This window comes from Ursus americanus, chromosome 20, assembly GCF_024610735.1.
Source record: "Ursus americanus isolate L20-20 chromosome 20, mUrsAme1.1.p, whole genome shotgun sequence".
In the NCBI taxonomy this organism is placed as follows: Eukaryota; Metazoa; Chordata; class Mammalia; order Carnivora; family Ursidae; genus Ursus; species Ursus americanus.
In genome coordinates, this window is record NC_142146.1 from 28717564 (window position 1) to 28741055 (window position 23492).

The 23492-nt window shown below is 42.7% G+C and overlaps 1 protein-coding gene and 1 non-coding gene across 8 annotated transcripts in view; one reads left to right on the forward strand and one right to left on the reverse strand.

Moving 5' to 3' along the window:
- NEK11 (NIMA related kinase 11) overlaps positions 1-23492 on the forward strand; it is a 245937-nt gene that overhangs the window by 214354 nt on the left and 8091 nt on the right. The window lies entirely within an intron of this gene.
- LOC123788504 (U6 spliceosomal RNA) lies at positions 2985-3088 on the reverse strand. Its single transcript, XR_006778520.2, has one exon. It is a non-coding gene; the product is annotated as a U6 spliceosomal RNA (small nuclear RNA).

Here is a 23492-nt window from a genome sequence, read left to right on the forward strand (position 1 = left end):
CCTGGAATTCTGGCTCCAGAAATCTCTTGTTGCTTTTGTTGCCTTCTTCCAATTTCTCCATAGAAAAAACTCTGTGTGTGTGTGTGTGTGTGTGTGTGTGTGTGTGTGTGTGTTGCATTAAGGCAGTTAAGTTGGAGAATACTGTAACCACCATCTCACAGCGCCTCACATCCTGTTTATCCTTTTAGAGCATAGATAGCGTAGATGGAGGTGGAAACTCATGGAACAACCTTCAGGAGTTACAAGGTGTCTCTTGTGCTCATCTCTGGTGTTCCAAAAAAGGATCAGGTAGTTTGACCCATACCTGGTTTAATACCAAATTGCACAACAAATCTTACAGCGAACTCTTCTATGCTTCCAAGCCTGTTGTGTCTTGGAAAGGAATCCTGCCCAGCAGCTCATCTACCAGCCAAGGCTTTAAGAGAAAGAAACCACAGCAATTATTTTAATGGAGAGGATTTAATATAGAGCTGTTGTCCAAGTATGAGGGGAACTAAAAAGACAAAACGAAGACCCCGGCACATCATGGAGGGGCAACTAGAGGGAGCAGCTCCCACTGCCGGCCAGGAGAATAAAATAAAAGGAAGAGGCTGGGACCACGAAAACTCGGAGACTCAGAGGAGGGGCCCAGGGCTGGGATGCAGACCCCCCGAGGAGGCACCAATCCTGGGCTCTGCTGGTGTTTCTGAGCTTGAGGAGGGGTTCCATGGAACGGCACCCAGAGTTTGGAAGAGAGGGTTACAGCAGCTGGTGCTGGTGTCTCTGAAGGGGAGCGAGGAGGCTGGGTGTGCAAAGCAGGGGGGAGAAACCGTACACTGGAGTCAGCTGCTGCTGGCTGGAAGATGTGCCGTTGCCAGGGCATCCACCGGAACCAGAGCCCCAATCCCTTTTCTCCTCCAGCTTTCCCGAGTCTCTCCAGCACCCCCTATTATTGGAGCCTAATAAGGAGCGGTGGGCAAGGCAGAATTGTCCGCAGAGTCCTGTGCTCAGCATTAGAAGACGGAGTCCAGAAGAGTGGGTTTGGAGCTGAGGCAATGACCTGGCACCACTTGGCAGCCCGTCACACACCACATTCTTGAAGCAGACGTGTTCCTCTGCTTCTTGCTTCTCCAAGAAACCTGAACAGTTCCTTCAACATCTTGGATGGGAAAGAGCCTTGACATCAAGTGGTCCTGGGACAGGATCTCTCAACTCCCATCTTCATAATTCTTTTAAGTCATTAACACAAAACAGAAAGATTTTTATGGCTGTCAATGGGTGTGTATGTAAAGATAACTTTAAGAAAGCTGTTGGTTTTCTTTCACACACCAGGTAGATAGTAGTTTTGCCGTTATTATAAACATACAGTTTCAACAGCTTGATTTCTTGAAAAAGAGAGGAAACATTATGCTTCTCTGATTTTTCTACTCAAACAGAACTTTTTAATGCAAATGAAAGCATGATTCAAGCATAAAAACAACCTAATTGCTAATCATATTTTTAATGATCCCTTATTAAAGCAAAATTTAAAGTGAATACAAGCGTATTAGAAACTTTTCTCATGTTTCCTCAATTTGTAGCTATCACTCATAAAGCTAACCCGGCATGTCCCTCCGGGATTTAGAGAAACACACCCTTATACTCACATTGAACCTATTCACTAAACGCGAACAACAGCCTCATTGGGTGACAAAGTTCTTAGGACCTCCACTGAGTCTTGTCCTTTTGATTATGTTTTGAAAAGTAGACCATTCATTTACGAGTTTCCCTAAGCCTCCAAGCCTGAGCTCTTGGGGCGGAGGGTGCACGTGCACATGTTTACTGGTAACTTCTCTCTAGCTATCCTTAGGCAGAAACTGAGAGAGGGAAAATCTAGGTGTGCCAGCATCAAACGCGGCCTGGCTTGGATCAGAGAGGTGAAAAGTGTTTCTGTCAACCTCAGCTTGTGAATTTTTAAAGCTAGCATTTGTACTTCCCTTGATTTACAAGGACTGATGGCAAAGAAATCATCTCACAGGAAGAATTAGATATAAAAACATCCCGGTTCCCAAACATACATCAATAATCCTGGCTTTGCCGGAATGCAACGCTTCAGAAAACGTTTCCGTGGAACATGGCGAAACTGTAGAGGAGCTTTTAATGGTTTCATTCCAAAGGAAGTGGTGGTGCTATCAAGCCCCAACTGAAACTACTTTAACGCTGGGCCTTCAGGCCCTAGTGCCCATTTTGTTCTCGGCCCGCAGGGACAGCAGTGAGCTGTGGCCTCGGTCCCTCCAGGTGCAGCTTGTGGGCACCCTCAGGACTGAACTTAAGGCGGGCACCTGCCACTTAAAGCCGGGACAGTGTCCGCAGCCGCGGGCGCTCCGTGAACGAAGGAGACGTTGGAGGACTCTGTGGGGCAGACGTCATTACTTTGGGGATGAAGCAAACAAAATATCATCTGATCTCGAGATCAGGGTTCCTGATCACGGAGCGAGCCAGCCCATGACCTTTATCACCTTGTATGTAACATTTGCAGGAGGCATTCTTGCCTCTAAATAGTAATGCTCACAGCCCTCCCCACTGACTAATGCTCCTGCCTGTTGTTGCTGGAAGCAGGCTTTGTCAGCTGAGTTCTCTTCCTCACAGTGTGGTCCCAGACCAGCAGGAGCCCCGCTGCCCGGAAGCCCATTAGAAATGCAGATTCCTAGGCCCCAGCCAGACTCGTTGAATGAGAATCTGCGTTTTCAAACAAGCCCCTCAGGGGAATCCTGTGCCCAGGGAGATTGGAAACGCACTTCCAAACTGTCCTCCCCAGTATGTCCGACTGGCCCCACACCGCAGATTTCCACGTATTCCCCACAACATTCTGCTTCCAAGTTTTTCCCACCTTCACTGAGATATATTTGACGTAACATTATGTAAGTTTAAGGTGTACCAGGTGATGAGTTGATGTGTGTAGGTATTGTGAAATGATTGCCCCAATAGGCTTAGTTTACACACCCATCGCCCCTCACTGTTACCATAAAAATAGAAAACGCTTCACAAACTTGTGTGTCATTCTTATGCAGAAGCTAGACTAACGTCTGTATCAGTCCAATCTTAGTCCATATGCTGCCGAAATAAGCGCTCTGCTTCCGTCTGAAGCCCATTTCCTGCTTGCTTCCAATTCTCTAAATGCCACATAAATTCTTCACTGGCCTTCACTCTGATTTTCCCCTCTGTCTCTTTTCCCACTAGGTAAAATAATAAAGATGGAAAGAAAAGAGGAAGGGAGGGAGGAAAGAGAAGGAAAAAATGAAAAAAGGAAGGTAGGAAGGAAGAAAAAGTGGGAAGGGATGTAGGAAGGAGGGAAGGGGACCTTATTTACAATTGTGCCATAATACTGTTGGAGTTCATGAGCTCTATTTCAAATATACACATACACACGAACACAGTTGACCTTTGAACAATTGCGGGGGTTCAGGGCGCCAACCCACCACACAGTGGAAAATCCTCATATAACTGTTGACTTCCCCGAAGTTAACTACTAATAGCCTACTGTTTAGGGGAAACCTTACCAATAACATCAACAGTCGATTAACACATACTGTGTATGCTCTAAGTATTCTATACTGTATTCTTATAAGAAAGTAAGCTAGAGAAAAGAAAATGTTAAGAAAATCGCAAGAATGAGTACTGGGTGTTATATGCAACTAATGAATCATTGAACACTATACCAAAAACTAATGATGTACTATGTGTTGGCTAATTGAATTTAAATAAAATTTTTAGAGAATCACAAGGAAGAGAGAATACATTTGCAGTACTGTAAACTATCTGCATATAAGTGGACCCACAGAAACCCATTGAAACCTGTGTTGTTCAAGCGTCAACTGTGACCTATTTGCTGTTTCCATTTCAAAATGAAGCACTTACTTCCATGCAGTGTTAAGGGGATGTTAATTGGTGCAGTAATTTGGAGGGCGATTTGGCAATGTCTGTTCAGATTTTTTAAATGGACATTCTTTGATCTAGCAATTTCAGAATTTTTCCCACAGAAATACTTGTATAAGTACACAAAAATGTACATGAAAGTATCTGTTGCAGGGTGATTTTAATAGCAAAAAAAGCTATAAATAGCCTAACGGTATCGATAAGAGTTGTTTGGAAAAATCAACATATATTTCTGCAGTGGAATATTATCCTGGCATTGAGGATAGAAAGAATTAAGGAAGATTTGTGTGTGCTTATGTGATGAGCTCTCCAGATTATATTATTAACTGAGAAAAGGTGCAGAGTAATAGGGATGATATGATCCCATCTGCGTGTTATTTTTAGTGTGTGTATTCATAAAACAGTTAATAACTTACTCTGTTGACATCCAATGGAATATCCTGCAGCCATTACAAATACTGTTTTGGCAGAATTTTAAATAACTTGGGACATTTTTGTGACGTGGTGCTAGGTTACAAAAAAAGGACAGGACATTGGTGTCATGGTTTTTCTCCCTCACCTGTCCTGAGCATTTTCCAAAGTTATTAAATATTAAATATTCTAAAAATATCATTAATTTCTCTATAATATAATGTCTTATTCTTGAGTTTTTAGGTAGATTTTAGCTTTTTCAACTCATATATATTATTGACATAAATATTTTTTTATCTAATGGGGTGTTTTCAAACATTTCAAACAATTTATCTTTCCTAAGATAAATGTCTTGTAATTATTGGTTCATAGAATGTAACCTTGATATTTATTGCCAAATTGTTTTTTATGATCCATAATGATTTTATTTATTTTTTTATTTATTATTTAAATAATTTGTTTGTTTTTAAGATTTATTTATTTAATTCAGAGAGAGAGAGCAAGGGGGTGGGTGGGAGAGAGACAGAATCTCCAGCAGACTCCCCACTGAACGAGGAGCTGGATGCAGGGCTCGATGCTATGACCCTGACATCCATGACCTGAGCCAAAATCAAGAGTCGGACTCTTAACCGAGTGAACCACCCAGGTGCCCCGATCCACAAAGATTTTTTGTGTAATATCTTCAATCTTTGCTAATGTGATAGGTTTTTAAAAGTCACCATTTATTCAAGAAATTTTAAAATTTGAGATAAAACAGTTATTAATGCCTGCTGTATGCCAAGTTCTCTTAAGAGCACTACACACACCATTACAAATAATACATGATTCCTACCTTGCTATCTAAAGCGTGATCCTGGGCCAGCCCACTTAAACACTCCATGACACGCTGACGTGATTCAGGCTGTCATAGTATATGCTTAGAGTATCATGGAACACAGCGTGACTATGGTATCATTGTTACAATTAACCAAGAGAGGGACTAGATTCTTACACTTTCCTTTGACCCTTCCTCTCCCACTTTCCCACTAAAGAATGGCGTTAGTTAGTGATGAAGAATAATCTCTTCTTGCTCTGATCAGAGTTCAAGTATTAACTGCACCTGACTGTAACAAGGAAGTAGACAAGAAACTCACCCTAGCTTGTGGTGTCAGTGTCTGGCACCATTTATATATTTCACAGATTCGGAAGATGATAAGCCTCCTTCAAGGATATAACCTTTCATCCTGAATCCATAACCAAACCTGACCTTCTACCTCCCCATTTCTCTCTGGCTGCTTAGAAGAGAGAAATGATTATCTAGCCTTCAGAGTATTTGTCCCAACCTCCAAAAAAAAAAAAAAAAAAATCTCCAAGGAAATGGAACAATCCAGCCTCCACAAATCACAAATAGCACTTACACCTCTCTTAATATTCCTTAGGGCAAGGAATTCTAAATTGAAACATTCTAATTAGGTTGATTAAATAAAATTGCCAGTATTTCACTGTTATTTCACTTGTGAGAGTGGCAATGTCATATGGTTCAACTAAAACTTGCAATTTAATTCTTCCTGTTTCTTCCCAAGGGTATCCCAAGACTACCCATATATTAGACCTAATTGAAACTTTTTTTCACACGAAGTGATTTCTGCAATTTCTGGCCCAGAAACAAAGAAGAGAAAAATTATTAACATGGGTTTATGCTTGGTTGTCACTTCCCAGTCAAATCATCAGTAAGATAAAATTAAAATACAATATTTCCTGAAATGAAAGGGAAAGGATTTTCTGCTTATTTAAAAAGAAACTTCTAGCTGATGCAGAATCAGGAGTTAGGAACAAACATGGGCTAGCAAACCCAGCAAACTACCAAACAAACTGTAATTCATAATCTCCAACCTGAGCAAGGCTGGTGTCCTCCCCTTAAAATGAACAGGATGCTGAGAATGTGAGATGAATCCAAGATTATCACCAATGCAAATCCGTGCACAAGATATCCAGGGAGAAGGAAAGAGGAGAGGGGAGAGAGAGAGAGAGAACACTTCAGCCTCAAATTAATGGAGGTGCCTTTTCCTATTACTCTTATCAGATTCAAACTCATATTGTAAAAAAGTAAATTTAGTAATTCTATAGAGGGTACTCGTATGTGAAATGATGCCTCAGAGCTTGGTAAGATGGCCTGACTGCATAAAAGCATCAGAATTCTCTGTCAAAAGCAAATTCATAGCTTTAAATGCTTTTCGGAGTCTTGCTGTTTAAAGTGTGATCCAGAGCTCCAGCCCGTGTTTCTCAAACTCTGAAGTGCATACGAATCACTTGGGGTCTTGTTTTTGGCTTTTTGTTTGTTTGTTTGGGTTTTGGTTTTGGTTTTGTTTGTTCAGGAACTGCTGTTCTTTTTTAAGTGTCTAGACTAGTCCTTAGAATTCTTGACTTTGGCTCGTGTGAATGAACATGTGAAGAAACGGTGATTCTTTCTTTCTTTCTTTCTTTCTTTCCTTCCTTCCTTCCTTCCTTCCTTCCCTCCTTCCTTCCTTCCTTCCCCTCCTTCTCTTTCTTTCTTTCTTTCTTTCTTTCTTTCTTTCTTTCTTTCTTTCTTTCTTTCCTTCCTTCCTTCCTTCCTTCCTTCCTTCCTTCCCCTCCTTCTCTTTCTTTCTTTCTTTCTTTCTTTCTTTCTTTCTTTCTTTCTTTCTTTCTTTCTTTCCTTTCTCTCTCTCTCTCTCTCTCTCTCTTTCTTTCTTTCTTTCTTTCTTTCTTTCTTTCTTTCTTCCTTCCTTCCTTCCTTCCTTCCTTATGATAAATGTACTCTTTAATCCCCGTCACCTATTTCATCCCCCCCCCTTACCACCAGTTTGTTCTCTGTCATTAAGAGTATGTTTCTTGGGGCACCTGGCTCAGTCAGAAGAGTATGTGACTCTTGATCTTGAGGTCATGAGTTTGAGCCCCACGTTGGGTGTAGAGATTACTTAAATAAAAACTTTTTTAAAAAGTCTCTTTCTTGGTTTGTCTCTCTCTCTCTTTTTTTCCTTTGATCCTTTTTTGTTTGTTTCCTCAATTCCACATACAAGTGAAGTCATATGGTATTTGTCTTTCTCTGATTGGCTTTTTTTCACTTAGCATTATACTCTCTAGATCCATCCATGGTGTTACAAATGGCAAAATTTCATTATTTTTATGGCTGAATAATATTCCATTGTATATATGTACCACATCTTCTTTCTCCATTTATCTATCAACAAATACTTGAGCTGCTTCCCTAATTTGGCTATTTTAAATAATGCTGCAATGAACATAGGGGTGCATGTATCCCTTCAAGTTAGTGTTTTTGTATTTTTGGGTAAATATCCAGTAGTGCAATTGCTGGCTCATAGGGTAGCTGTATTTTCAATGTTTTGAAGAACCTCCATACTATTCTCCACAGTGGCTGCACCAGCTTGCATTCCCACCATCAGTGTAAGAGGGTTCCCCTTTTTCTGCATCCTCGCCAACACCTGTTGTTTTGTGTGCGTGTGTGTGTGTGTGTGTGTGTGTGTTTTAGAGGGAGAGAGAGAGAGAGAGAGCATGTGCGCGAGCAAGGGTTGGGGGGCAGAGGGAGAGGAAGAGAGAGAATCTTAAGCAGGCTCCACACTTAGCACGGAGCCTGGCGTGGTGCTTGATCCCACAGTCCTCAGATCATGACCTGAGCTGAAATCAAGAGTGGGATGCTTAAATGACTGAGCCACCCAGGTGCCCCTCTTGTGGTTTTGATTGTAGTCATTCTGACAGGTGTGTGGTGATAGCTTATTGTAGTTCTGATTTGCATTTCCCTGAAGATGAGTGATGTTGAGCATCTTTTCATGTGTCTGTTGGCCATCTGGATGTCTTCATTGGAAAAATGTCTGTTCATGTTTTCTGCTCATTTTTTAATTGAATTATTTGTTTTGGGGGTGTTGAGTTGTATAAGTTCTTTATGTATTTTGGACACTAACCCTTTATTGGGTGTGTTGTTTGCAAATATCTTCTCCCATTTCATAGGCTGCTTTTAGTTTTGTCAATTGTTTCCTTCACTGGGCAGAAGTTTCTTATTTCAATGCACTCCCAATAGTTTATTTTTCTTTTATTTCCGTTGCCTCAGGAGACATACCTGGAAGAAATGTGCTTTGGCCATTGTCAGAAAAATTATTGCTTGTTCTCTCTTCCAGGATTTTTGTGATTTTAGGTCTCACATTTAGGTCCTTGATCCATTTTGAGTTTATTTTAGTGGTCCAGCTTCATTCTTCTGCATGTTGCTGTCCGGCTTTCCCAACACCATTTGTTGAAAAGACTGTCGTTTCTCCATTGTATATTCTTTTCTTCTTTATTGAAGATTATTGACCATATAACTGTGGCTTTATTTCTGGGCTTTTTATTCTGTTCTATTGATCTATGTGTCTGTGTCAGTACCATACTTTTTTGATTTCTACAGTTTGTAATGTAACTTGAAGTCTGGGATTGTGATGCCTCCAGCTTTGATTTTCTTTTCCAAGATTGTTTTGGCTATTCAGGGTCTTTTGTGGTTCCATATAAACTTTAGGATTGTTTATTCTAGTTCTGTGAAAAATGCTGTTGGTATTTTGATGGGGATTGCATGAAATCTGTAGATAGCTTTGGATAGATGGACATTTTAACAATATTTGTTCTTCCAGCCCATGAGCATGGAATATCTTTCCATTTCTTCATTTTGTCTTCAATTTCTTCCATCAATGTTTTATAGTTTTCAGGGTACAGTTCTTTCACTTCTCTGGTTGGTTTATTCCTAGGTATCTTATTAGTTTTGGTGCAATTATAAATGGGATTGTTGCCTTAAATTCTCTTTGCTGCTTCATTATTAGTGTATAGAAATGCAACAGATTTGTGTATATTGATTATATATATGTTATATATATTGATTATATATAATTATATATATATAGTTTATATCTATAAACTTCAGGATTTTCTATATATAATATCATATCTTCTGCAAATAGTGGAAGTTTTACTTCTTCCTTACCAATTTGGAAGCTTTTTATTTCTTTTTGTTGTCTGATTGCTGTGGCTAGAACTTCCAGTACTATGTTGAATAAAAGTGGTAAGAGTGGACATGCTTGTCTTGTTCTTGATCTTAGGGGAAAAACTCTGGTTTTTGTCATTGAATATGGTGTTAACTGTGGGGTTTTCATACATGGCCTTTGTTATGTTGAAATATATTCCCTCTAACCCTACTTTGTTGAGGGTTTTTATCATGAAATGTTGCTATACTTTGTCAAATGCTTCTCCTGCATCTGTTGAAATGATCGGTTTTTATCCTTTCTCTTATCGATGCAGTGTATCCCGTTAATTGATTTGCATATATTGAATCACCCTTGCATCCCAGGAATAAATCCTACTTGATCGTGGTGAATGATTTTTTTAATGTATTGTTGCATTTGGTTTGCTATTATTTTGTTGAAGATTTTTGCATATATGTTCATTAGAGATATTGGCCTGTGGTCAGTTTTGTTGATCTTTTTCAAGAACCAGCTTCTGGTTTCATTAATCTGTTCTGTTGTTGTTGTTGTTGTTGTTGTTGTTGTTTAGTTTCATATCATTTATTCTTCTCTAATCTTTATTATTTCCTTCCCTCTGCTGGTTTGGGGCTTTATTCTTCATTTTCTACATTCTTTCATTTCCTCTAGGTGTAAGGTTCGGTTGTTTATTTGAGGTTTTTCTTGCTACTTGAGGTAGGCCTGTATTGCTATAAACTTCCCTCTTAGAACCTTTTTTGCTGCATCCCAAAAGTTTTGGGCCCATTCGGGGTCTTGTTAAATGCAGATTCCGGTAGAGCACGTCTCGGGTGGGATCTGAGATCCTGCATTTCTAACCAGCTGTCCTTCGATGTGATGCTGAAGGCCGAGCCATGTTTTGAGCGACAAGGTCTCAGGAGAGCGTCCTTCTGATGGCCTTTGTTCTTTTGAAAACAGTCTCATCCTTCCAGTTGCATACTGAGCACTGAAGTCAGGAGGCTCAGCTCCCCTTCAGCGGCCTTGCTCTTTCCTCATTCAACTCTTCCTACCTGTAAAATGGGATTAACAAACCCATGCTGAGAGTCTCTGGAGGCAGACTTTCCCAATAGGATGAAGATCTTCTAACTTGGAGATTATCTGATCCCACCCTTCCCTCTTCACTCCCTACCTTGCCTGAGGCAAGAGACCGGTACCTGAGATCCCGCTGAGTTTGCAGTTCTGTCCCGTCCCCCTGGACTTGGGGAAGCTCTGCAGGATAAGGGCTTCTTGCAGATACTTTCAGACAAGTGAAGAAACTAAAAAAGCCCTTTTTCAAAACCACTCAGCAAACCTCACTTTAATGAGGGATCTTCTCCTTTGACTTCACAGCAGGAGACAATTAAGAAACCCAGTGTTTCCAAGTGAAAGGCATTAAGGGGTTCCTGCCTGTCCTGCCCACTCCCCACAGCATGTGAAAGCCCCGCTCAATTTTCATTTGTCCCAACCTGTCAAGAGCAGCTGTCAGCTTCGATTATTGTTTTGAAACTCATTTCAGTCTTTTAATGCAATTCTCCAGAGAATGAGGTATTGATCCCCCAATCTCAGTTGTTTTTCCTAAGGCCTGCACCACATTGGCCTTCCTGGTCTCTCTCTAGGTCTCCCCTCACACCCCATGCTCTGGAATGCATGTCACTCTTCCAGTAAGTGTGTCTTATTGTCTTATCACAATAAGACGCCTCTGTAGTCCTCGAAGGAGAGGGATAATAAAGGCAACATATGGACATGTTTGAGAGACTAATGAAAACCATCATTTTTTATTTATGGAGAAACATTTTGATTTGGACATAAAATGATACAAATGTAATGTAACTATGCCTTAGGGCTCAGGACTAGAAAGGAGTGCTCCCATTTCATGAGTCTGCTCTCTTGCTCATTGGAATTGCTGCAGAACCGTGCGTAAAGTCCTGCAGGTCCTCTTGTCACCGGGGGCCTCGATGGCAATTTAGCCAGTAAATTTCACACTATGTGTGGGGAACCTTATAAGTTATTGCCCAAACCAGGATACTTTGACAGTGGAATGGGTGATGATACTCCTGTGTCAGGCATGAACTGAGACTGTCTCAGGCTAACCCAGATGTAGCCGTTCCAAATACGGACAGTTTGTAATGTGAGACCCAGTGACGATCTGGTCCAAGAAAAATCGCACCCAACGGAATTAAACACGCAAGGAAGATTTTTCAAGACTGTTGCAACAGGGGGCTCAGTCGGTGAAGCATCTGTCTTTGGCCCAAGTCATGGTGTCAGGGTCCTGGGATCGAGCCCCGCCCGCATAGGGCTCCCTGCTTAACAGGAAGTATGCTCCTCCCTCTCCTCCCCCCGCCACCCCCGCTGGTTCTCTCTGTCTTTCAAATAAATAAATAAAATCTTTAAAAAAAAGAAAAAGACTGTTGCAACAGGGAAGAGAGCTTGAACTCAGCCCTGAATACCACAGGAGCAGGGGATTTATGGGCAGTGGGCAGTGGGAGGGGGTCAGTGTATGGAAAGTTACTAACAGGAGCTTGGTTAGGTATCAAGAGTGAGGACTGAGTAAAGTTTGGTCAAGGAGGGAACCCTTGGGGAATCCCCCCAAATGACAGGCAGCTTTTGGAATTTACTCTTCTCCCAGGAAACTCATAGTTTCTCACATCCTTGCCCTGACAAATTCTTCCAAACATATTAAGGCTCTAATTGCTTTTTCTTTGTGATTTCTCTTCATTTTCCTTTGCCAATCCAATTATTCTTATTGTGTTTGAATAGGAAATTTATTTTATTTTCAGATCTTTGCTTCTACTTCAGCAAAGCTGGGGTGAAAATGACTTTTGAAAAATAAAAAATGTGGTTTGAATTGATCAAGGCAAGCACAGTTGTGATTCAGCCGGGAAGGACTTAATCAAGTGGCCAACATTTCACGGTGCATTGTACAGAGGGGCTTAGTGAGTAGAAGGAAAAGCAAGGGGACTTATTTATTCTATATTTATTTCCTATGTATGGCCATCCCGGTGGGGGCCCAGTATAAGATCCACTGCCCTTAGCACAGTGTTCTTCCCCATTTGTCTATACAATGAAAGTATTTGATTAGATGAACTCCTTGGTATCTTACAGGGCTTTTCAAAAATTCCAGGTTCCGATTTTTAAATCATTCTGTCTCTCTCTGTGTTGTATTTTCTTGTTATAAAATACCCATGTTAACACCGTTATAAAGGATCACTGGCTTCTCTTTGCATCCAGGATCAAGGACTCCTTATCTCGGCCTCCCAGGTCCCTGCTCCTGCCTAACCATCTGCCTTCGTCTCCTGTCCTCTCCTCCTCCAAGTTACGCCTCAACCACTGCAGTCTTCTTCCTTACAGGGCTTATAGTGCCTGGTCATGCGCTCTTCCCTCCGTTGGGAGTGCTCCTATCCCACGTTCTGGCAGGGATGACTCGTCTTTACCGTCTTTACCGTTCAAGTCTCCATTCAAATGTCATTCCTACTCCCACTGCTCAGAAAGGTCTTTCTCAATTACATCAGCAAAGTAGCCTCCCTCTTCCAGTACTGCCTAGCCCCAGGCCGAAGGGGGGCGCTGGGCCTGTGCTGTAGAGGGTGCCACTTTGGTCATCCTTCAGTGGCATCCCTCCTCGTGAAGCAAGGGGTTCAAGGGGCCAAGGGGGCTTGCCCACTCAGAGCCTGTGTCTCCTCTTCTAGACCATGCCCTAGTGACCTGGGACCTTGCAATTTTTTCCCCAGAGGACCCCAAACCCATTCCAGAGTCTGTGGGTCTCTGCCTCAGGTCTCTCCTCCCATGGGTGGTCTGGGCTGCCGGTTCACACACCCCTAATCCTGAGGGGGACCACAGGGAAGCTATTTGCAGAAAGCATGAGTGAATCTTGGACATAGGGGCTGAGGTATCGAATGTGTGCGTAATAACCCCCCCCCCCTTTCACGGTGGGAAACAGCCAGGCTAGAAGAGAAGGGGATAGGCCAATATCCAGGGATAAAGGTCCAGGGGCTGGCTCACACAGCTCTGCCCTATTTCGATGCAGAACTCTGAGCAGTCTGAGAATACTGATTGCAAACCTGGCCTTCCAGGTCTTTATAGTTAATTTGTCAATGCAATAGGTAGATGATATATTTTTTTAAGATTTTATTTCTTTAGTTGAGAGAGAGAGAGCACGAGTGCTGGGAGGGGTGAGGCAGAGGAAGAAACTGACTCCCCTGCTGAGCAGGGAGCCCAATGTGGGGCTCAATTCCAGGACCCTGGGATCATGACCTAAGCCGGAGACAGACACACCGACTGAGCCAGTCAGGCGCCCCGAGGTAGATCATATCTTATTTAACAGTTTGTTCGCTTGGTTCATAACTTCTAAATCATTTAGACATGTGTGGGCCTCCATCGGTGCTCTTGCCGCATCCCCACAAAAGTCTCCTCTGTGTGACGGCTGATGAAGAAGGGGGCGCTGGTCCACAGGACAGGGCCTGGTGCACAAAAGAGGGCTGGTACCAAACATCCCTCCTGCCCCCGCCCTTGTCGGCCGTCCCAACCCTCTCCTGGGCAGCCACTTCTCTCTTCCGTTGCCATTTCATTTTATTTGCAGCATTGACAAAAAATCTGAAATTACCCTGTTTACTTGTTCACTGTCTGCCTTCTTCCCACTAAAATCTGAGTTCATGAGGTCACAAGCTTCTGGCAGCGCTCCCGGCACTTGGCACGTACTAGGTGCTCATTAAAAATGTGCTGACGGAACAACTTAGTGCGGTTCGGGGCCGGGACCGCGCTGGCTGCCGGGATGGCTAAGAAAGGTCCCCTGTCCTCAAGGCTGCCAGCCTCATTAGGGAGCAGACCTGAAAGCAGACAAAGGCCTTTGCTTTTAGTTTTTACTCCTCAAGTGGTTAATTCATCTGAAAATAAAAACCTAAATGTAGCCATTATTGGGGAGCTTCTGCTGGGCAGAGAAGCAGTCTGAAAGGCAAATAAGCTCCAAAGAAAGGGGGAGACGAGACACGGTCCTGTTAGTTTGTCTGAAGGGATAAGGGGTGAGGGAGCTTTTAAATTTGATGACCTATCAGAACTAGTGGAAACTTTCCTTTTCTCTTTCCCCGAAGAGAAATTGCTTGTTGTTTCTCCGGGAGGGGGAGTGTTGAATACTTTCTGCTGTTCAGCTAGAATGTTGCTTGGGGCAGGAGGCTAACATCCCCTCAGCTGCTCCTCTCTGCCTTATTTAACTCGCACGGCAGACGGTGACATCTGTCGAATGGCGCTGTCTTGGCTGCCCCCTCCCTCCGAGGGGTGGGGGCCTCTGGAACTCTCCTTCCCCACAGCCTCCCACGTGCTGTGGGGCAGCGGGGCTTTCGGCAGCTGTGAGCAGGTTTCAGTTGCTTTCCACGTGGCCCCTTGTGTCAAGCGTGAAGCACAGTCCCCTCCGCACAGAATTTTTTTAAGTAAGGCTTTTGTCTTCCCACTCAGAAACTTGACGTCATTTTTCTCCAAGGAAGATCGAATAGGTCCCATAAAGCCAATCCATTTGAAATAGGGATGAAAATATGATAATACTGAAAGCTGCAGCTAACTGGAGCTTTATCTTGAAAAACAACGACTAAAAATCACCAAAGTGATCTTTTGTTTTGCAAAATTAGGTTACAGTTTCACTATGTGCTAATTCTTAGAATAAACCCTAGAGATGCATATATTTTTAATTAAAATTGTATAATATCACCATATTCCTTTTCTGTTTGGCTTTCAAAGTATCTATTCATTCATCTAACATGTATTTATTGTGTACTTACTATATGCCAGGCACCGTTCTAGGTAATGGGATCGGTCAACAAGAAAGGTGAAAACATCCATGCCCTATGGACCCTATATTCTGTAGTGGGGTGATCGACAGATCATAAAATATTACGGAAGAACACAGTGTGCTGAAGAGTATCAAGTGCTAAGAAAATACAAAGCAAGGAAAGAGAAGAAGCAGTGCAGAATGGGGGTAAAAGTTACAGTTTTAAAGAGGGTAGTGTGGGTGGTCTCTCTGAAAAGATCACATGAGGGCACAGACCTGGAGGAGGTGAAGGAGAGAGATAGAGATATCTGGAGAAAGCATTCTCATCAGAGGGAACAGCAGGTGCAAAGGCCATGGGGTGGAGTGTGCCTGGGGTATTCAAGGAAGAGCAAGGGGCCAGTGTAACAGGAAGGGAGGGAGGGAGGGAGGGAGGGAGGGAGGGAGGGAGGGAGGAAGGGAGGGAGGGAGGGGAGGGAGGCGATGCATTTGGAAAACATGGTGGGCAGGTGGTTCAGGATATTTTAGATCACTGGAAGGACACTGACTTCACTCTGAGTGAGATGGGGAACCCAAGACAGGGTTCTGAGCAGGGAGTGAAGGGATCTGACTTACTCTGGCTGCTGAATTGAGAACAGACTGTAGGGGAGCGAGGGTAGGAGCAGAGCACCAACTGAGAGGCCGTTGTAGCAATCAGGTGAAAGAGTGTGGTGGCTTGGACCAGGGCAGGAGTGGTGGAGATGACAGAAATCTGCATGCTGCATACAGTTTGAAAATGGAGCTGATAGGATTTACTAACTGATCTGGTTATGAGAGACACCAGACTGTTGAAGTAAAAGAGAAAGAGAGGAATCAGGATGACCCAAAGGTTTTTGGCCAGAGCAGTTGGAAGGCAGGAGCTGACATGGACAGAAATGGGGAAGGCTGCAGCATTAGGATATCTTGGGAGGAAGCTCAGAAATTCAGTTGAGCATAGGATTTCTACCTGTAGTTTAAGTGGAGATGCCAAGTGAGTCGCACACCCAGGGCATTCTTTCTTGAGCTTCTGGAAACTTACCTCACAAGCTGCTTCCTTTACTTACGAGGACCCCCTATTTCTTACAGTATATAGTGAACAAAGCTGTAGGGAAGAGTCAGGAACTAGGCACCTGAAAACAACAAGATACTGTGACTACCTGGACATCTTTTAGACCCAAGAGAAGTGTGAACTGGTGTAGCTAGAGCTCTCTAATAATGTCCCAAGATAACGGAAGGCTCTACTCCTGTCTTTCAGCTAATACACAAAAGGAGAGATAGCTGGAGGGTGGGAGTTGGTAACTCTCATAAGCAAGGGCAACACGAATTGAGGGACAGTCTACAAAACAACTTGCTTCAAACCTTTGAAAGTGTCAACATCACTGAAGGAGACTAAAGAGACACAACAATGAAATACAACACGTGATTATTTTGACCTGGATCCTTTTATTATAAGGGCCATTATTAGACAATTGGGGAAACCTGAATGGATTAGAGTATTAGATGACAGTAATGTGTCAATGTTAATTTCCTGATCTTGATGGCCATTCTGTGGTTATGTAAAAGAGTGTCTTCATTTGTAAAAAATACACACCAAGTAATGAGGGGAAGGGGCATCAGGTTAGCAACTTATTCTCAAAAGGCTTGGGGAGAAAAAGAGTTCTTGGTATTATACTTGTAACTTTCTTGTGTGAGATTGTTGCAAAACTAAAATAATATTTAAAACTTGAGGACAGGGGGTCCTGGTTGGCTTGGTCCATAGAGTGTGGGACTGTTGATCTCGGGGTTGCGAATTCAAGCCCAACATAGGGTGTAGAGATTACTAAAAAATAAATAAACTTAAAAAAAAAAGTGAGGACATTTTTGTTTGACATCTTCAGAGCCCCTTAGAGAGAGAGATGATTAGAGGCTCAGAGAGCAGTCAATATTGATGGGTAAATAGACGTGATGAAATATATTGTTTGCAAGTTAAAAGTAAATATGGGGGGAAGTCAGTAAAGGAATTTGGAGGATAAGAGGTTGAGTTTGGAGGAAATAGGAGAGAAAGTACTCTCTTGTGGTTTAATGGAATTTTTTCACTGAGGAATCAGCCAAACACAAGTTGGGGGTTGGCTCCAGGCAGGTAGAGCTTCTTCAGGAGCCTGGGGAGGCTTCTTCCAACTCTCCTGTGTCCACTGTCCATTTGGGCAAGACCGTGGTCCATCCCAAAGAGCACTGGCCTGTAAATGAAGTGTCTGGACTAAGATGAACTTTAGGGTCCCTGAAATACTTATAGGACTTTTTGAACATGAGAACAAAATTGATAAAAGATATGGAGCATAGGAAGAAATAGATGAAAAAGAATGAAAATATAGTTCTTTTCATTTGAAAATGTAATTGAGATACCCACCTAACTAAAGGGGTGGTTCCTGCCCCCCCATCTCTCCTTCCATTCCCTCCTGTAGAAAAAACAAACTTAATACCTCTTCCCTAATGTGAACTGCATAAAGAGCACTCCTCTCTCTTCTCAAATCTTAGGTAACAACGAGAGTCCCCTTAAATAGAATTTTCTATTTTATGATTTCTAAAATACTCAGTTGTATCATTGCAGAAATATTACAGCATGTTTTCCGAGTGTCAGAATAAATTTACACTGAAATATTACAATGCTAGAGTACCTATCACTTTTCTTTTGGCTTCAAATGAGTTTGTTTATAGCATGCCTGATTTTTTCATTGACCCAAAATTTATTTAGAATACATGGTACTATTTAATCCATATCTTTGCTACAGATTTCTATCAGTTATAATCAGATAACTAGATTTTGTGTAAAATGAATTATTTGAAATGTGTTGAGGCTTGAGTTGCTGCCTAGTATATGGTTAGTTTTTGTAAATGTTATGAAAGTCTGAAAGAATGAGGGTTCTCTAATTGTCATGGAGGGAGAGGGTCCTATATATGTTTCTTAAGTTTAGCTTACTTAAATATATTCAGATTTTCTATATCACTACTAATTTTTCAAATGCTTCATCTATCAATAACTGAGCAATGTATATTGAAATCCTGTGCTGTGGGGACATTTCTGCCAATTTCTCGCTGCAGTGCTTTATGTATTTTGATTCTACTTTATTAGATGCATACTAGTTTAGAATTTTTATTTATTCCTGGTGAGTTGAACTATTTTCATTATTGAGTAGCAATCTTTATTGTAGTAATTTTTTTTTCTTAAAATCTATTTTGTCTCAGGCACCTGGGTGGCTCAGTCAGTTAAGCTCAGGTCATGATCTTGGAGTCCTGGGATGGAGTCCCACAGGGCTCCCTGCTCAGCGGGGAGTCTGATTCTCCCTTCGCCCTTCACCCTGCTTGTGCTCTCTCTCTTGCGAGCATGCGCTCTCTCTCTCGCGAGCATGCGCTCTCTCTCTCTCTCAAATAAATAAAATCCTTTTGAAAAATCTATTTTGTCTTATGTTAATATAGCTATCTCCAGCTTTCTTTTGGGTATTTGCCTGGTATATCTTTTTTTAAATCTATTTGTTTACTCTCAACCTTTCAATGCCCTGTGTTTTAATTGTATCTCTTGTAAACAAACTGGATTTTGTTTTTTAGTCAGTACTTACCCATCTACATTTACTGTGGTTATGAACAATGGAGGGTGTTTAGGTCACAAACAAGATAATCCTTACAGGAAAGGTTAGCTTGAACAGAGTCTCCAACCAACAGTTGCTCTCAAGATTCTGCTGCCAGGGAGGACAGAGCCAAAGGCAAGCACCATTTACAAAAAGGGGCCTGAAAGTCACATGCCCCATCTGGGGGCGCCATATGTCACCTGAGCATCGACTGCCGAGAGAGATCTGTTCCGTCTTTGCCCACCAGGTTCAGAGACAGCCATTTGAAATGCTAGATGGGGAGAGAAGGGGTACAAAATCCGTCCTTAATAAAGATTCCCGATGCTTGTTAACACTAAATGATCACTAAGACCGCAGTATTAAAGAGGAAATACGTTGTACCGTTCTGTTCCCACAGTGGCTCATACATATTTAATGTTCAGGGATTTCTTATATTCTGTAAAATCATTTTCAAGCTTTCCTTAAACGATGCCTGAAGAGTAATCTATGTGTTCTCTTAATGCTTTCTGCTAAAATAGGTTTTCATGATTATTTCTACAAAATTACTTTTTTTTTCCTTCCACACTGCCACTGGCTTTCTTGTGTCTTTTTTTTTTTTTTTTCAAATTCACTCAGAGAAGATAAAACTGTTTAAAATGGTGTCTTAACCAGAGGTGGAACCACAAAACTGCTTGAAGCTTGCAGTTAAACTGAAATAGGACTGTGGTATAGTCCAGCATCGGGAAAGCAACAACGAAACAATGGCACATAAGCACCTGGTAGGTGACAGGTACTGTGCTAATATACACGTGTGTGCATGTGCGTGTGCGTGTGCGTGTGTGTGTGTGTGTGTGTGTGTGTAATCTCCACATAAATATGAAAATTCAAGGCTCAGAGAGGTTAAGAAACTGGCCCAAGATCACACGGCCAGTGACAGGTAGAGCTGAGATTCAATTCCAGTGTCTGAATCCATAGTGATGAAAAGTGAGTCCTGGAGTGAAACTACTGGAATTCACGTCCCAGCTCCACCACTTCAAAATCGTGTGGCACTAGACAAGTTTTTTAATCCCCTCTTGTATCTCAGTTTCCTCATCTGTAGAATGGAAATAACAATATCATATCCATAGAATTTAATGGGATGATATGAGGAGTTGCTCAGAATAAAAACTGGCACATAAAGAAGGCTCAAAAACTGTTAGTCACTATGGTTTCAGGGGACATTTTAGGGCTTCTTTCTCATCAATGGGTGATATTACCAGTCAGATTCCAAAGTTTCTTCTTCTTCTTCTTCTTCTTCTTCTTCTTCTTCTTCTTCTTCTTCTTCTTCTTCTTTTTCTTCTTCTTTTGAGAGAGTGCCCACATGCATGTCGGGGGAGGGGCAGAGGCAGAGGGAGAGAAAGAATCTCCAGGAGACTCCCCACTGAGCGTGGAACCTGATGCGGGGCTGGATCTCAGGACCCTAAGATCGTGACCTGAGCTGAAATCAAGAGTCTGACACTTAACCCACTGAGCCACCCAGGCGCCCAGATTCCAAAGTTTCTTTAACGTTATGTTCATCTGGTTCTCACCCTCTTCTTCATACCCTTCTCACCTGCCAAACTGATTCACTGATTTCCCAGGGCTCCCCCTGTTGGCTACCTCCTGGCTTCCCTCCGGCTGTTATGGCCCAAGTGAGACGGTGCCTTCTCTGCCTCCGTGGGGTGTTTGATTTTCCCAACTTTCATAGCACTTTGTATTTATTTATAATTAAGAGTTCTTTTCTCTCACCATATTGAGGCTGAGACACCCTTTAGATACCCAGCTCGTGAGATCAAGTGGGCAGTTGATTCACAAGCCGGGGGTTCTAGGTGAAGGACACGGGGGACATACAGGAAGTCCTCAGCCTATAAAGGGTATTAAAGACTCTGAAATGTAGAGGCCGAAATGAGGAGGGAGATGAGTCAGTCGAAGAGGCTGAAAAGAAGCAGAGAGCCTGATAGGAAAAGCTCCTGGTGAAGATGGGATCACCTAAAGCAACAGAAGGAAGGATTTGAAGGAGAGAGTAGCCAGCTGTTGAATGTCAAGTAAGATATGTACAGAGAAGAGACCAGAGGAATTAGCCACGTGAGAGTAGTTTAGAGAAGGAATGAGGAGTGGATTGAAGGAGAGCGTGCAGTCAGAAAGTAGAAACGGCAGCCACATTTGACTCTTTCAGGAAGCTTCGCTAGCGATGGAGGTCCAAGTGATAGATGGGGAAGCAGGTGAACTGAGGGAATGTGGAGGTCGCGAGAAGCTTCTTGTATAAAAGCGGGCACTAGGGCATATTCTCTTCTGATGTGTATGCTCCCGGAGACATAGAAATAGCTGCCAGCGGGAAAGCCACTGAGCCCGTGACAGAGGCTGAGATCAAGAGCACTCAGGGGGGAGAGGACGCTCTTTCATGGGAGCACCGAGGGTCCATTCACTAGGGGCGGAGGGAAGGCCAAGGAGGTGGGGTAGTTGGGCACTGACAAGAGGGAATTTCTACGAGTTTGTTTCTATTTCTCAATGGGATATTAGGTAAAGTCATCAGCTGAGAAGGAGGGTGGGGCTTAGCAAGTTTGAGAATAACAAATAAAGAAGAAGGCGTGAAATAGTTACTTTGAGGAGTGGAAAATAAGCCTACCGGACAACTATAGGAGGGCCATGGGCAGTGCTGAGTGCCGTTTTGAACTGTGGGCATTAATTATTTAAATGAGACCTGTCGGCAGAATTGGACGTTTTTCTCCTGGAATGTTCTTTTGTTCGGGTGCAGGCAGAAGTAAATGGGTGTCCGGGTGTAACCATTACAACTTTGCCAGAGGAGTTTGACACAGGAAGAGGGGAGTGAAAGAGTCAAGGGTATTTTAAGATAGTGATTATAGTAATGGGCCATGAAATGGAACTGAGGAAAAGTTGGACGTGGGGACATGAGAACACAAGGGGGTGATTGTCATCATGGTGATAGGTCGAAGGATTGTGGGTGACCATGAAGTAGAAGAATAGCCGGAGTCAGTATGGTGGGAGAGTATAAAGGGGTGTCCGTAGAGTGTAAGGCTTGACATCGATTCAAGAGGAAGTGTGGTTATTGGTGCCAAGAGGTCAAGGGTATGATCATGGGCGTGGGTAACTGAGGAGGGTAAAGAAAATGATCATTGGATATGAGACAGTCCAAAGTCAGAGAGAGCAAGAATACGGACGCCATGAGAATGGTGACAGGAGTAGGGTGTGGGAAGAAGAGAGCATGAAGGTTGGTGAAGTCCTCCATGAATGGGGGCAGTGACAGGGTTTGCTAAATGTCAGCAGAAGGAAAGCTTGGGTTTCTGGGGGTGACAGGGGTGACTATGGATGTGACGTGTCCTGGGATCCGTCCTGATAACCTCCAGGCAGAAGGTGGGAAATCTGTTCAAGCTGGGTGACTTGGGGCCCAAGGGCTGCCGAGCTCCCCAGCCCAGGACCTGTGTTTGGGTTTAGGCTCCAACAGCCACTAGCTACGTGAGTTTGTGAAAGTCAGTCTACTTACTCTCATCATCAAATAGAGATAAATGTCCAATGACTTGCCTCATTCACAAGGATCATTTGAGATAACGAATGTAAAAGGATTTTGTAAGCTCTAAAGTACCATTAAAAAGTGAGTTAAAATGTAAAGTGTATATATCTTTACATTAGGATTTCTAGCCTCTAAACTAGAGCAAGATAGATCACTTCCTCTTCTTTTTGTCTGCCACAATACCTAACCTGGGTGCTTGTGTTCTAGAGCTTGCGGTGTTGAAGAGTACTGAACAACAAAAGCTTATAAAGTGAATTAGCCTGTGATTAATGCCTTCAGTGTTCTTATCAGCGTTGCCATCAGCATCGTCTAGCAGTAATGCTTTAAAAATTCTGAAAAAAACCCTGATTTTTCTTTTCACCAAATCCACTAAAATGAAGAGTAAAGAAGCATTTCTTAAGGTTAAAGTCCTAAAAATATTTATGCATTTTGACCCAATAATTCCATTCTCACCACTTTTTAAAACCTTTTAATCCCACTCAACATATATACAGAAAAGTGCAGAAATCACAAATGCACATTTGAGTTTTCACAAAGGGAACACACTCATGTAATTCACCTTGCTCATAGAAATTTGATGCCAGAAAATATTCTCCTGGATGAAAAAGCTGTGTTCCTGAGGACATTGGCTCAGTGTTACAGTGAAAAACGCTAAATGTTACCTGGAAGCATGACTCGGTAAATGTTGGCACATAAATTCAGCGGAACAGTATGCAGCATTAAAAATGACAGTTTTGAACTGGAGAACGAAATTCACAAAACTCGAATGCCCTTGAGGCCGGCGGGCAGGTGAAATCCGAGAAGCAGCCTGCTCTAAAATGCTGTGAGGAAGGTGGACAGGGGGCGGTAAAGAAATGCAGGGGGGGGAGTGCGGCCGTGCCTAGACTTCCACATTAAAATGCTCAAAAAGTAAAGCGCTGGGGCGTCTGGGTGGCACAGTCAGTGAAGCGTCTGGCTCTTAGTTTTGGCTAGATTGTGATCGTGGGATTTGTGGGATCGAGCCCCGCATCAGGCTCTGGGCTCAGCAGGGAGTCTGCTTAAGGTTCTCTCTCCCTCTTCCTCAGCACCCCCCTCTCTAAAATCAATCAATCAAAAAAAGAAAAAAAGTAAAGAATAGTGCTGATCAAACAAAACATGCCCTGGGCCTAGTTTTACGCGTAGGCCTTTCGTTTGTGACCCTAGCTGGAAGTAGAGGAAAATACAGGCACAGTAAACACAGTGGGTATGGCCATTGTGATTGATTCTGACGCCGCACAGGCTGTGGCTGCTGGAGGTGAGCACCGAAACACCAGTGTTGGCCT